Source organism: Equus caballus, chromosome 9, assembly GCF_041296265.1.
Source record: "Equus caballus isolate H_3958 breed thoroughbred chromosome 9, TB-T2T, whole genome shotgun sequence".
NCBI classification, from domain to species: domain Eukaryota; kingdom Metazoa; phylum Chordata; class Mammalia; order Perissodactyla; family Equidae; genus Equus; species Equus caballus.
In genome coordinates this window covers 66,075,168-66,092,404 of record NC_091692.1, presented here as the reverse complement: position 1 = coordinate 66,092,404, position 17,237 = coordinate 66,075,168, and positions in this window count along the sequence as shown.

Below are 17,237 nucleotides of genomic sequence, written 5' to 3'. Positions count from 1 at the left end.
CACATTAGAGGTCAAAATATACCAACTTAATAGATAATAAACCCCAAATCAAACACAGTAAACTGTAATACATATTGGAAAGGTATTTAAAGGTTAAATGCAAAACTGATAACCAAGTTTGCCTCTTAGAAGGCAGTGGATTAAGAGGCTGGAAGGGAAACTTTGTCCTGTATTCTCTATAGTTTAAATTTTTTTTTGCAATTTTACAAGAATGAATCCATGTGTTACACAGGTAATTAAATACAACAAATAGATACACATAAGTAAAATTTTGTTTTAATTAAAATAACTGGATGATAAAGAGAGTCATGTGGTTTCCTGTGTGTAACAGAGAGTTTAGAAACAGTTTCCTCCATCTATGCAGAGGCACACTTTCTCTGGAGTTTTACTAGATAAAGAGATTAACCATCAAATAACAGAATTGATGGATGCAGGGCATTTCATACCATGAAGGCTGTTGGAGATGTTACTGTAGATAAACTCAAACTAAAGATTCTTGGTCATTATAGGATTCCCATAGAGCAGACTATACACAGACGCTGGCTGTGAAGCTAGTCACAGAGCCTGCTCTCAGGCAGGGATTCTTGGCTTTAGACTTTGTGCTTAGACCTTTCAGAGCAGCAATAACAATCAAAAGGCCCTTGTTTCACCCACAAGGTAAGCACAGACTCTTACCTTTCCCAGTGTTTGCCAAGCACTCCTTCTGACTGTTAGTTTTCAGATGTTTTTATACACCCCTCGAGACATGTGGTGTGCTGTTTCCATGGCTACTCTTTCTGAAGAGTTCTTTTGGCAATTGTACAATGTGCGTGACTCAGAGGATTTTCAGATTTTCAGTAGAACAGGCCATCTTTGTGATGAGGCTGAGATTGCCAATGAACTGGGTATATCATATGTTCTTGTTCTGATACTTATGTTAATATCAATGTCCTTCTCAAAGCTTTTCCCAAAACATTTACGTTTGGGTCAGAAAACTCTTGCATGATTACAGGAAGCAGATCTCATGACATGGTAGGAAAAACCCTGACCTAGAGTCACTGAGGATGTCCAGTCGATAAATATAAACTAGAACTCCCAGCTCCTGACTTCTTCTTACCACACTCTCCATCTGTATTGTGATATGTATATGTGAGTCTACTTGAGTGGTCTTTGCTTACCCTGAGTCATCAATCATCATACCATCACAAAGTCAAAATGGATGCACCTTCACAACCCACCTTACTGTGGCCTGAATGTTTGTGTTTCTTCAAAATTCATATGTTGAAACCTTAATCACCAATGTGAGGGTATTTGGAGATGGTGACATTAGGAGGTAATTAGGGCATGAGAGGGGATCCCTGATGATGGGACATGAGATAGCTTGCTTCTCCTCTTTCTCCCTGCCATGTGAAGATACAGCAAAAACATGTCCATCTACAAACTAGGAACTCAGTTGGCCAGCATCTTGATGAGGACTTCAGAACTGTGAGGAAGAAAATTTCTATTGTTTATGTTACCCAGTCTATCATATTTTTGTTATAGCTGCCTGTACTAAGACTCATTCAAAACAATACATTTCTTATTTATGATTTAATAAGGAAACAGTGGGAAAAATGCTCTTTAACATCACATCAGAGAAACTTAGTTCATTTCTCCATTATACATCTTTTTTTCCCTCTCCAGAAGGTCTTCCCAAGTGCCAGATTTCTCATTGTTCTTCTCTGGATTTTTCATGAACTCAGACATGGATATGACTGTCATTAAATTCAAAACACTCTTTGCAACCCTGCACAAGCTAAAACAGTAAACCAGAAAAAGTTCTGACTTTTCCTACCTTCCCTTTCACTGACAATATCTGGAGAATATATAAACTATCAGACAGAAACCATTAAACAAAAGAGAAAAAACAGCAAGGAGAATAGTAAACTAGTTAGAAACTTAGCCCCTAAAAGTCAGGATCATGAGCAATGTAAATTACAAAAAAACCTTTAAGGGCATGCTAATTTCTTATGTGTATGTGTGTGTGTGTGTGTGTGTGTGTATGCAAGTCCATGATCAAATATGTTTGGAAAACTTGCATACTACAGTCCTCATTTTGAAATATATAAAAAAAGCTTTCATAATGTCAAAGAATAGAAGTGCATTTAACTTATTTAATTCAGGATGTTCCAAACTTATTTGAGCACAGAACTCATCTTTCTTGCTTTAACTGTCATTGTTATCCTGTAGAACACATTTTGAGCCTAAAAGTGAGCAAGTTGAGTATGGTGTCTTGCAGTTTTACAGACTATTCTAACCATAAGACTTTATGAGCTGACTCGGTTTGCTTTGAGAGCCCGTCATTTCTCTTTTTTTATTGAAGTAACATTGGGTTATAACCTTACATAAATTTCAGGTGTGTATCATTTTATTTCAACTTCTGTATAGACTACATCATGTTCACTGTCAAAAGTCTAGTCCATCCATCACTGTATGAATGTCTGCCTTTACCCCTTTCACCCTCCCCCCACCACTCTTCCCCTCTGGTAAACAACCATCTATTTTCTATATCTATGTGATTGCTGTGGTTTTTTATCTTTTATATATGAGTGAAATCATATGGCATTTGTCTTTTTTCACCTGACTTATTTCACTTAGCATAATACCCTCAAGTTCTATCCATGTTGTTGCAAATGGGACAATTTCATTTTTCTTTTATGCCTGAGTAGTATTCCATGTATATATATATACACCACATCTTCTTTATCCATTCATCCACTGATGGGAACTTAGGCTGTTTACAGGTCTTGGCTATTAGAATACAGATGGCCAACAGGCACATGAAAAGATATCCATTTATTAGGGAAATGCAAATCAAAACCACAATGAGATATCACCTCAAGCCTGTCAGGAAGATTGCTATTAAAAGAAAAAAAAAAAGAAGTAACAAGTATTGGAGAGGGTTTGGAGAAAATGGAGCCCTCATACACTGCTGTTGGGAATTTAAAGTGGTGCAGCTACTACAGAGAACAGTATGGAGATTCCCACTAAAAATTAAAAATAGAACTACCATATGATCCACTATTCTGCTTCTGAGTATTTATTGAAAGAACATAAAAACACTAATTTGAAAGGACATACGCACCCCTACATTCATTGCAGCACTATGTATAATAGCTGTCATTTTATTTTAAAGTAAATATTTCAGTCACCATCACCTGCAAAGTTGTTTCCCAATAACAATTTAACCAATTAATGAATGCTCACATGCACACACTTTCTAAAACATCCAGAAGGACTAAGACCAAGCCGCTTAGTGAGATGACATGGCTTTGGGTGTCAGGAGACCAGCAGGCCAGACCTGATGTAATGTGTGATCATGGGAGTTTGTGTGTCTGAACATTGAGGAGGTGAGAAAAATGTCTAAGTATAATTGCCAAGAACAAATAATTTAAATATATGTAAATAGATAAAAGTTTATACTGAGTTATACTAAATAATGGACATTCATTGCATATCTAGATAATCTCCAAAGAGATAATATACTGAGTCATGGATTGCTAAACATAAGCTTAAATTTATCTACTTTTGGCTTTTTAATTTTCATAGAGACAAAAGGTATTTGGGTCTATTAATAAATATGCCTTTTGCCACATTAAAGAAATTGTACTATGACAAACATGTCTCTAAAAAATTATAAACTTTTAATTACATACTTATAAATTTTCTAATCTACTACTGGATGTTAATATGTGATAGACAGTACACAATAGCCTGCTTCCTAGTTTTCACTGGAAAGCAAAGGTTACCAATTGTTAAAATTTGTAATCAGTGTGTAAAAATAAAACTACTAGAAACAATGAGAGTGAAGGGAAACAACTTTGTATGCAAATTATGGGAAGAAAAAGGGATGCATTTTTACATGAAGAGTATGCAAGAATACAGAATGTGTTTTTGTTAAAGAAAAAGAGAGTAATGTTGTCTAAAATAAAATGACTGGTTATTCAGAATAAGAGAGGAAAAAGAGTAAGACAAAGCCTAAAGAGATACAGAAAGTTACATAAGGTTTGTGGAAAAGAAATTATGTTGTGAGTTCAAAGCTTGCTAAATTTAATAGATTTATTATAAGGCCTTTTAAAAATGAGCTCAGGAAGTGACATCAGCATCATAGTGGAGTGAGCTCTCCCCTTAGACTCTCCCTGCTAAGATACAATGAAAAGGACAATCATATACGAACAGAGGACATTCACACAACACAAAAGACATCTGAGAGACCCACAGAGACATATGTCTGAAGGTGCAGGTGCTGGACCCCATGGAGGAAGTGGGTGTAGATAAGGGGATCTCCTCCCCCTCTGCCAATGGCAGCAACCCTGAGCTATGGATCACATGGCTCCGAGAGGAGGGGGGCTGGCCCTCTTTGGGAACACCATCGTTCTTCAAGTTCCCTCACAGCCCATGGGAAAGGCCTGGCACTGAAGTGGCTAAGCTGTTGAAGGGGTGTCTTCATCAATTTAGCAGCCTAGGAGAGTAGATAGCAAAGGCAAGTGAGAATGCCCCTGGGATCATGCTGGAGAAAGAAAGTGCCACTCCCCCAACCCAGCACTCCAGCTAAGCCAGTCAGCCAGAGTGCTGTACAGATAGAAAAGTAGGAAGTGGCTGGATCGAGCAAGCCACAGATCATGGCAGGCTTAGAAGACACAGCTCTTGACCCCCATGCAGTGACAGAAAGTGGAAGCTGCAACCAGACACTATCACTATGTGGAGGCCCAAATCTACACCTCCAAACAGTATTAAAAATATATTAAATCCCCAGACTGGAAGGAAAATGACAAGCACTCAGAAATCAATCCTGAAGGTACAGAAATTTATAATCTAAATGACAGAGAATTCAAAATAGCTATCACAAAAAATACTCAATGTTAAAAGAAAATACAGATACACAGTTCAATGAAATCAGGAACTACTTCACAAAAGAGATTGAAACTATAAAGAAGAACCAATTAGAAATGTTGGAGATGAAAAACACAATGGAAGTGGTAAAGAAGAATCTGGACTCCCTAATAATAAAGCTGATATTATGGAGGAATGAATCAGCAGTTTTGAGGACAGAAATATAGAAATGCTTCAGATGGAGGAGCAAGAACTAAGACTAAAAAGAAATGAAGAAATTCTCTGAGAAATACCCAAATTGATTAGGAAAAGCAACATGAGGATTATAGGTATTTCAGAGAGAGAAGAGAAGGAGAATGGAGCAGATAACTTGTTCAAAGAAACAATAGCTTAGAACTTCCCAAAGCTGGGAAAGAAGGTGGAAATACAAGTGAAAGAAGTCAATAGATCTCCTAACTATAGCAAAGTAAAAAGACCTTCTCCAAGGCATATAGCAATAAAGCCGGCAAAAGTCAAGGCAAAGAAAAATTATTAATGGCAGCAAGGCAGAAGAAAATAACGTACAAAGGAACCTCTATCAGGCTTTCAGTGGATTTCTCAGCAGAACCTTACAGGCTAGGGGAGAGTGGAATGAAATATTCAATATTCTGAAAGATAAAATCTTTCAGCCAAGAATATTCTATCCAGTGAAAACATCCTTCAGATATGATGGAGAAAGAAAAACTTTCCCTGATAAACAAAAGCTAAGGGAGTTCATCACCACAAGACCACCCCCCACTGTAAGAAATGCTCAAGAAGCCCCTCATACCTGAAAAAAAAAAGAAAAAGGGGCTACAAATCCTTGATCAAGGAGATAAATAGGTAGACAAAATCAGAAAATTGCAGCTCTCCATCAGAACAGATTAGCAAACATTTAATTATAACGTTAAAGATAAAGGGAAGGAAAACACTGAAAACAAGTATAATCTCATCATTTTAACTAGAAACTCACAAAATAATATGGAATAAGTTGTGACAATAATAACTTAGAAGAGGAAGAGGAAAGGCATGGAATCAGCTTAGTCTAAGGAAATAAGAGGCTATCAGAAAATGGACTATCTTATCTACTATATTTTTTGTACAAAATTCATGGTAACCACTAAACAAATAATCAGAACAGACACACAAATGATAAATAAAGAGAAAACTAAGCAAACCATCATAGAAAACTACCTAACTGGATTGGCAGTCCAAAATACATGGAACAAGAAACAAAGGAAATGCAGAAGAACCAGAAAATGAGAGATAAAATGGCAGCATTAAGCCATCATATATCAATAATCACTCTAAACATAAATGGACTGAATTCTCCAATCAAAAGACACAGAGTGGCAGGATAGATTAAAAAACAAGACCCAACAATATGCTGCCTCCAGGAAACACATCTCAGCTCCAAAGACAAACAGGCTCAGAGGGAAGGGATGGAAGGTGATACTTCAAGCTAATAGCAAATGAAAGAAAGTAGGTGTTGCCATACTTATATCAGACAAAGTAGACTTCAAGATAAAACAGGTAAAGAGAGACACAGAAGGGCTGTAATAGAATGATAAAAGGGACTCTCCAGCAAGAAGACATAACACTTATAAATATATGTGCACCCAACACAGGAGCAGCAAAGTACATAAAGCAACTATTAACAAACCTAAAAGGAGATATTAACAACACAATAATAGTAGGGGACCTTAACAGCCCCTTACATCAATGGAGAGATCATCCAGGCAGAAAGTCAACAAGGAAATAGTGGAATTAAACAAAAAACAAGACCAGACAGACTTTATAGATATATATATAGAAAACTCCACCCCAAAGCAGCAGGATACACATGCTTCTCAAGTGCACATGGAACATTTTCAAACAGAGACCATATGTTGGGAAACAGGGCAAGCCTCAAAAAATTTAAGAAGATTGAATTCATGTTTAGCATCTTTTCCAACCATAATGCTATTAAAGTAGAAAACAATTAGAGGAAAAAATATGGAAAAGGACAAAATGTGGAGACTAAACAACATGCTACTGAACAACAAGTGGATATTGAAAAATTAAAGGAGAGATAAAAAAATATCTGAAGACAAATGAAAATGAAAATACACCATACCAACTCATATAGGATGAAGCAAAAGCAGTCGTAAGAGGGAAATTCATAGCAATACAGGCCCACCTTTACAAACAAGAAAAATGTCAAATAAGCAACCTTAAACTACACCTAACAGAATTAGAAAAAGAAGAACAAGTAAAGTCCAAAGTCAGCAGGAGGGAAATAATAAAAATTAGAGAAGAAATAAATGAAATTGAAACAAAAAAGACAATAGAAAGGATCAATAAAACAAAGAGCTGGTTCTTTGATAAGATAAACAAAATTGAAAACCCATAGCTAGACTTGCCAAGAAAAAAATAGAGAATGCTAAAATAAATAAAATTAGAAATGAAAGAGGAGAAATTACAATGGATACCACAGAAATACAAAGGATTATAAGAGAATATTATGAAAAACTATATGCCAACAAATTGGACAATCTAGAAGACATGGGCAAATTTGTAGGATCTTACAACCTCCCCAAATGGAATCAAGCAGAAATAGAGAATCTGAATAAATCAATCACAACAGAAGAGATTAAAACAGTAATCAAAAACCTCCCCCAAAACAAAATTCCAGGCCAGATGGCTTTTCTGGAGAATTCTACCAAACATTCAAAGATTTAATACCTATCTTTCTCAAATGATTCCAAAAAATTGAGGAAGATTAAATACTCCCTATCACATTCTATGAGGCCAGCATCACTCTGATACCAATGCCAGACAAGGACAACACAAAGAAGGAAAATTACATGCCAATATAGCTAATGAACATGGATGCAAAAATTCTCAACAAAATTTTGGAAAACCAAATACAGCAATACATTAAAAAGATCATATACCATGATCATGTGGGATTTATACCAGGGATACAAGGATGGTTCAATATCCACAAATCAGTCAACATGATACACCACATTAACAAAATGAGGAATAAAAATCACATGATAATGTCAATAGATACAGAGAAAGCATTTGACAAAATCCAAAGCCATTTATGATGAAAACTCTCAATAAAATGGAGATAGAAGGAAATTACCTCAACATAATAGAGGTCATATATGACAAACCCACAGCCAACGTCATACTCAATGGGGAAAAGCTGAGAATAGGAACAAGACAAGGGTGACCACTCTCACCACTCATTCAACATAGTACTGGAGGTTTTGGCCAGAGCATTTAGGCAAGAAGCGGAAATAAAAGGAATCCAAATAGGGAATGAAGAAGTGAAACTCTCACTGTTTGCAAATGACAGGATTTTATATATAGAAAACCTAAAACATCCATCAGAAAACTATGAGAAATAATTAACAACTATAGCAAAGTTGCAGGGAACAAAATCAACTTAGAAAAATCAGTTGCATTTCTACACTCTAATAATGAACTAACAGAAAGAGAACTCAAAAATACAATCTCATTTATAATCACAAAGAAAAGAATAAAATATCTAGGAATAAATTTGACTAAGGAGGTGAAAGAGGTATACAATGAAAACTATAAGACATTATTGAAAGAATTCAATGATGACATAAAGAAATGGAAAGCTATTCTATGCACACGGATTAGAAGAATAAACATAGTAAAAATGTCCGTACTACCTCAAGCAATCTACAGATTCAATGCAATGCCAATCAGAATCCCAATGACATTCTTCACAGACATAGAGCAAAGAATCCTAAAATTCTTACGGGACAACAAAAGACCCCAAATGGCTAAAGCAGTCCTGATGAAAAAGAACAAAGCTGGAGGCACAATCCCTCACTTCAAAATATACTACAAAGCTATATTAATCAAAACAGCATGGTACTGTACAAAAAACAGGCACACAGATAAATGGAACAGAGTTGAAAGCCCAGAAATAAAGCTACACATCTACAGACAGCTAATCTTCAACAAAGGAGCTAAGTACATACCATGGAGAAAGGAAAGTCTCTTCAATAAATGGTGTTGAGAAAACTGGACAGCCACGTGCAAAAGAATGAAAGTAGACCATTATCTTTCACCATACACAAAAATTAACTCAAAACGGATAAAAAATTGAAGGTAAGACCGGAAACCATAAAACTCCTAGTAGAAAATATAGGCAATACACTATTTAACGTCGGACTTAGAACGATGTTTTTGAATACCATGTCTACTCGGACTAGGTAAACAAAAGAAAAAATAATCAAGTAGGACTTCATCAGACTAAAGAGCTTCTGCAGGGCAAAGGAAATCAGGATCAAAACAGAAAGACAACCCACCAACTGGGAGAAAATATCTGCAAGTCATACAGCTGACAAGGGGTTAATCTCCATAATATATAAAGAAGTCATACAACTGAACAACAAACGAGAAAACAACCCGATCAAAAAATGGGCAGAGGATATGAACAGACATTTTTCCAAATAAAATATATAGATGGCCAATAGACACGTGAAAAGATGTTCAACATCACTAGTCATCAGGGAAATACAAATCAAAACTACACTAAGATCCCACCTTACACTTGTTAGAATGGCTATAATCACCAAGACAAAAAATAGCAAATGTTGGAGAGCGTGTGGAGAAAAGGGAACCCTCATGCATTGCTGGTGGGAATGCAATCTGGTTCAGCCACTATGGAAAACAGTATAGAGATTTCCCAAAAAATTAAAATATAGACATATCATAAGACCCAGCTATCCCACTACTGGGTTTTTATCCAAAGAACTTGAAACCAACAATTCAAAGTGACTTATGCACCCCGATGTTCATTGCAGCATTATTCACAACAGCCAAGACATGGAAGCAACCCAAGTGTCCATTAACTGATGACTGGATAAAGAAGATGTATATATATATATATGACGGACTACTTCTCAGCCATAAATAAAGACAAAATCATCCCACTCACAACAACATGGATGGATCTTGATAGTATTATGTTAAGCGAAATAAGCCAGACAGAGAAAAACAAACACCATATGATTTCACTCATATGTGGAAGATAAACACACGGACAAAGAGAACTGTTTAGTGGTTATCAGAGGGAAGGGAGTTGGGGGGTGGGCACAAGGGGCGAATGGGTGCATTTATATGGTGACTGACAAATAATAATGTACAACTGAAATTTCACAATGTTATAAACTATTATGACCTCAATAAAAAAATGAGCTCAATAAAGTACCAATATAAAACTAGAGTTTAATTTTCTCTCTGTTAAAGGCACAAAATTTCTTAGATTATTGGACTACTCTTAAAAGTTTATAAAAGAGTTTTCTTTACCTTTAATGTAATCTGCCTAGGAAAGAAAGATTTTGTGTCTTAGAAAATATTTCAGGTGCTCCATGTTGTCTTTATCCAGTTTTTGATTATTTAGAAAAACTGAGTCTTTTCAACATTAAGTGAGCTAAAGATTTTCCAACTATTTAACTTTCTGTATTTGCTTTTGAAATCTTTTCCTTACCACATTGGTTGAATGGATAACTAAGTATTGTTTCACAGTGATTTCTGCATCTCTTTGATAATTTTAAACCTTTTGACATTTTGACAAACTTCCCAAAATCAAATTCTGAATGAAGTCTTTTTGACCTCAAAGTAATGTGGGGTTTCCAGAGGGCCCCTGGAAGATCTAAAAAGATTGATTCTCTCTCCTTATAAAGGAGAAATATTGATTTATTTAGGAATATTTGATATTAAGTTGCATGGGAAATACTGTTAAGTAAAAGGTAAGGTTTACCCTTCTTAGATTATATTTACATGGGTATATAGTATTAATATAAGTAATTCAGAAATATATGAAAATCCTAAAATTCTGATATGTCCTGGTATAATGCTATCAGTAATAATTCTAGCTATTATCTTAAAATACTGTAGATCACAAAACAACCAAATTTACTTCTCAATTTAATCATTTTTTCTTGAATGTGAGCTCTCAACAGGTCTTTAAGTATGGACATTTTTAAGTCTTTTTGCATTCACGTAGTTATTTTTTAATTCTCAGTTCTTCCCTGAAAGTATTTACAATCAACTACAGACAAAAATTCTTCATCTTCAAAGAAATTCATGGAAAACACCCAGACTAGTATTCCATAATACAGGTTTCTGATAACTTAAGATCATAATACTAAACCGGCTAAGAATTTCAGAAACTCTAGTAGAAAACTAATTGATTCATAAAGCTGCTAACCCAGGATGAAGCAAAACAAAAATAATTACAGGAGACAGAATGAACTCAATAAGATGATTATAATTTTTACTGTATTTAAAACATTGCCAGTTCTTTAATATTTTCTTTTCCAGATTTAAAAGACCCCTTTTTCTCCTCTCTTTTAAGCTATCTATAACTTACAGAAACTTGGTAAAATATACTTTTGTAAACAAAAAATTGAAACATTTATCTTTTTCTCACTACCTAATCCCTCCAGAATTCAGAAACTCTTAGTCTTATTTTTCATGATAATATATGTACTTACATAAGTTTAATAAGAATCTGTTCTTCTTGTGTAAGAGGACAGAATTCGATAGGTCCATAGCTTTCCTTCTTAGCCTGAAGAGACTTTAAAGCTCTAATCTGAGATTTCTTATTGAGGTTGACTTCACAGAGCCAATAAAGCTTCTTCGACACTTCCAGAATTTTGACTGAAATGTCATATTTAAGAAGATGCATAGAATCACCATTCTTACTACATTTGTGTAAATACTCAAGCCAAGTTTAATGACTAGAGTTATTTTACAAACAAATTAGTTTCTCTGTAAATATCTTTGATAAAAAAATGTTTTTTTAATTTAAAAAGACTATTAAAAATGTTTTAATAGAAAACTGTAATGTACTCATTATTAGATTCTAGTCCTGTTATTGTCTTTGGGGTTTTGCCATCTACTTGTAAATTTCAGAAAAACCATCACAATAGATTATATATGGACAACATCCATGACTGTTGCTATATGGGCCACTCAAGAGAGTTCAACAGAACATCCAATTACTTCAAAGACAGTCAAACTGCAAACCAGGAAAATTCATCAGGCTGAAACTGCCATTCTCATTCCATCATCTAAAGATGTTTTAATTTCAAATCCAGAAATTTTCTCAACAGGTTGCTCTCTAAGCTTGTAAACTGAGTTTATAATTTACTTGAACTTTAACCTTTGTAAACCTTTGTTTAAAATTAATATTTGTTTTTCTTTTGTTTCCATAGAAATGCCTCTCATTAAATTACCTGATTGCTCACATTATATAGAGGCATAATTTAGGTGGAAGCTCACCTGCAATATCACTTCCTGAATAAAACATCCTCATGTTCATCTTGTCCTAAATAACCATGAGGAGATCTCATTGCTAATATATTATGTTGTGCCTGTGTATGCAACTCAGAAAAAACTGAAATCCAATTAGACATTATCAAAAAAAAAATCAGGAGACTGACTTAGAAAGGTAAAATCTGAATCTTATTATAACCCATTTGATTTATCTGGTTAAATCTTGGCTCATGGGAATCTCTGCTCTGGGGAATTTTTCAATCCTTGGCTGTTATTCTCCTTTTGGTCATCAAATTAACCTCTGCAATGGGTATCCTCTCAAAGGTTTTAAATGCCTTTCAGCGGCCACTCACACATCAAATAATACCCGTCAGGATTAGAAAACTGGAAGAACTCAATGATCTGACCACCCATGTCTATGATGATGAGGCAACTGTTGGTAACAGCAACTACATGACCCTCCATCCTGACTACTCAACTAGCGGAAACAGTGAATGTGTAATTCTTCAGCCTGGCTGCGTTTACAGTGGTTTTAAATGGTAACCCAGAGTAATGTTATACTAGTTGGTCATACTCTCAACTTGCTGAGAGAATGATCAAAATGGGAAAATTGTTAAAATTAAATACAAAATGGAAACCAGGTTTGAGAATTCCCTGAGGGGACAAAATCATTTAAGCCATATAGGCAAAACTACATCTATCTTCTTTCATGGACATAACTGACACTTTACTTCTTGTAAACGCCTCTGACAATCACAAAAAAAAACTTGTCATCTTCCTAAAAATGGTATGAGATAATCACTTTTAACCAATCTCCTGTCATCTGGAAACCCCCATTGTAATAATCAATCATTGTAAAGGTTGAGAGTTTCCTCATTTTCACTTTATAAGCTATCCTGTAACATCATGTCCCTGAACTTCATATCAGTCTTTGAATTTGAAAGCTCTCAGTTCAAAAATTCTTCTTATATGTGTGATAAACTCTTGCTAAATACTATTTATTGATTTGCTGGTTTTGGTTTTGCTATTTCTGGATTTTTGACAGCACTCATTTCCAGCAAAATCTCTGCACTACAGAAAAAGGAAGCACATACTCGGTGGACAACAAGCTATTTTTTGCATGGATAATAACAGAATGGATTAGTTCCTATTGCTGCTGTAACAAATTACCATAAACTTAGTGGCTTGAAACAACACAAATTTATTATCTTACAGTTCTGGAAGCCGGAAGTCCAAAATGAGTCTCACTAAGCTAAAATCATGGTGTTGGCAAGGGTGCATTTCTTTTTGATGGCTCTAGGAGAGAATCCATTTTCTCACTCTTTCCAGCATCTAGAGTCTGCTGCCATTCCCTGGTTTGTGACTCTCTGCCATCTTTAAAGCCAGCAACATTGGGTCAAGTCCCCCCCTTCACTGCCAGCTCTCTGGTTTTCTCTCTTCTGTCTCCCTCTTCCACCTACAAGGACACTTGTGATTACATTGGCCTACCTGGAAAATCCAGTATAATCTCTCCCGTCTGAAGGTCAGCTGATTAGCAGCCTTAATTTCACCTGCAATGTTAATCTCACTTTGTCTTATAACCTGTTTTCAGAATCCTGTGACCAGGACATAGGCATTTTTAGGGGGCCATTATTCTGCCTACCACATAGCAACAAAAAGTTTAATCACAATGACATTTATTGAGAACTTTCTGTATATAAGCACCATTATATAAAAATAATTCATTTAATCCTTACAATAGCCCAATCAGGTAGGTATTTTAATCACCCTTTTACAAAAGAGAAAATTGAGGGAGAGAGATGTTCAGCAACCTTGTGTTTAAAGTCACAGAGCTAACGAAAGGAGACAATAGAATTCAAATCCACTCTGTCTAACTCTAAAACTCCTGTTTTATCCCAAAACATCTACCTCTTTCCCATCAGATTTTTTATTCCTTATTTTTCTACAGGTGTCCTTGACTCTTACCTTTTTGACAAGAGTGGAGCCACATACCTCTTTCCTTTAAAATAGTTTTACATTTTTAAATGGTTGGAAAAAATCAAAAGAAGAGTAATATTTTGTGAAAAGTAAAAATTATAGGAAATTCAAATTTCAGTGTCCATAAAGAAAGTTTTATCGGAAAACAGTGCACTCACTTATTTACATGTTGTCTATGGCTGCTTTCTCCCTACAATAGCAGAGTTAAGTCTTTGAGACACAGACTGTAATGCCCACAATCCGGTCCTTTACAGAAAAATGTGCTAATCTCTGTTCTTCTCCATGCTGCCGGTATCCATCCTCACCATCAGTGGCATAGTCCAGACAGACTACATTAGGTGGAGGAAGCGACGTTGTTGAGGGAAGAAACCAATGTTTTACTCCACTCTACCTTGTGTATATTCAAGGCAGGTAAATTTTTTTGAAAATGGAAATTTCATTGAATACCGTCCTTGTAATGTTTCTCTGGTCTGTGAACAAGGAATGATCTAGACTTTATCCTTAGGGAGAATTGTCTACTCTGGTCAAGCACTATGTGAGGGATCTTTTATTTACAATCTCATTGTCTCTTCGTAACACCTTTGAGAAATATTATTAGACCCATTTTACAGATAAAGCAACTGAGACACAGAAAGTTTAACCCATTTGCTCCAGGTCCCAACCAAGCGGTTGGAATTTAGTCTTTTCTAAAAACAAACGCCGTGATCTTTTCTTCTACAACACTCCCACATCGGCTATCCCCTGAACTCCAGAATAAAAAACAGTGAACAAAAATTGTTTAATTATTGGGGCTGGCCCCGTGGCCAAGTGGTTAAGTCTGTGCGCTCCGCTGCAGGTGGCCCAGTGTTTCGTTGGTTCGAATCCTGGGCACGGACATGGCACTGCTCATCAAACCACACTGAGGCAGCGTCCCACATGCTACAACTAGAAGGACCCACAACGAAGAATATACAACTATGTACTGGGGGGCTTTGGGGAGAAAAAGGAAAAAATAAAATCTTTAAAAAAAATTGTTTAATTATGTTTTTCATTGTTTCCACCTGTGGCTCTAAAAGAAAGTTTAAATAAATAGGAACTCTCTTGTATCAGTATCTTTTAGACTGCAGTGTGAAACAATACCAAAGAAAGATAAAATCCTGCTTTTTTTCCCTGCCAAAGTGGCACAAGGATGGGCTGGGGCACACTCCCTAAGGGCTGAGGTGAAGGAGGATCCTTCAGAACTGCAAATTAAATCTGAAGCGCTTTGCCAGTTGACTCCCAATCGATTATTCCAAGTGTTTGTGCTGCAGAGAATGTGATTTCTCCCAGGGACTCTGAAGAGTGGTGCTTAATTATTCATCATGAAATTTAATTTCAGAGCTTGTATTCACATAACTGCTTAAAGTGGAATTTGTCACTGAAACACGTTCGGAGGAAATAGAAGATTATTTAACATCTACTCATCTCACTTCAAGATCAGTTTAAAATTGGATGTGTTTCGTGATTTCATGATGGCAATCACGTAAGAGCCGTGTAAGCTAAACTCCTACATGTTTTCTACTAATTTAGTTGATTTAGGTCATTTTGGATTATGAATCAGAAAGGATATTACAGATTAGTGGCTATAGATACAATATTTTTCTTTCCTCCCAAAGGTGCAACTCCACAGTTAACTTACTCGGAGCCATTCCTTGAGATGCTTAGAAAAATATTAGCTGACAAATTAAGTCTAAGGCAATAAATGTGGAAAAACATTAACTATATCAAATGTAAGGATGAATGGTTCAAATGAGTTTTAATCTTAAACAGAGGCAAAAGGATGCTTTTGAATTTGACAGTATCAAAGATTACTGAGAAATATTTTCATCCAAAAACTTCAGTCTTACGTTTAAATATAACCAGACAGAGGTGAGCACCCTACATGCATGTCCTATAATGCCCTGCCTGGACAGAGGTGACAAAGACAGAAACCCATTTCCACATAGAATTAGTGAAAAAGCAGGTTAGTGAAGGTGAACTAGACACATTTTTTTTTTTATCATCACTGAAACACAATGAAAATGCCAGAGATCTCTGGGAGTAAAGAAGTAACTGCCTTTAAAAAAAACTGACAATTGTGTGGTGACCAATTGTAAAAGTTAAATATATCTAACTTTAGGTGATATTATGATATTCCATTATCTGAGGTGATATGGTTTGACAAACAACATAGTTTTTGTAAAGAAAAAAAGGCTAAACATTTTGTCCCATTGGGTGTTTTCTAATCTGTTTTCCACATAGCATTAAAGCTGACCTTAGAGAACAAATCAACTCACACTTTAGTTTAAATCAGATCCACAATTTTTTACATGGTCAACGATGCCCTGCATAATCTGGAATCCTGACACGTCCATCTTTCTCTCATTCTACTCTGCTCTCACCTGTGGGCTTCTCTCTAATGCTTCAAAGCTATTCTTTTTTTTTTTTTCTTTTATCTCCACTTTTAAGCCTTTTCATGTACTCTTCCCAGAACCCCAAAAGTCCCACAGCTTCTCTTTATGTGGTTGGCTCCTCTCTTCTGGATCCCAATGTAAATATCACCTCTCTAGCAAGGTCATTCCTTTAGCTTGTCTAAATTGTAATCTTCCCTCCAGCCATCCACTTTTCTCTATCACTGCATCTTGGTAATGTCATAGCACTCATAATAATTTTAAATTACATGCACATATGTCTGACAACTTGTATAGCATCTTGTATTTCAATTCAATTGTAAGTTCCATAAACTTTTTCACACTGCATTTTATTTATCAATGTCTACCCAGTGCCTGATAAAGAAGAGGCATCCAATGAAGATTTGCATTAAGAAATGAATGAGCCAGGTATCTTTCCCATCTCCAAGCCTCTCTCTTCACACATAATTATGGGTAATTGGCTAAATTCATGCCTTTAGAAAGCAGTTCTAAATCTAGCAATCATATTCTGGATGATATAATGAAAGGTAGTATAATTAAGTGATTTGTTCAAAATTTATTAACTCCAGTTTATAGATGCTCCACTTTGTTCTAATAGTAAGTGAGGTATACAAGTTTTAAAATACAATTTCTATCAATAAAAAGCTG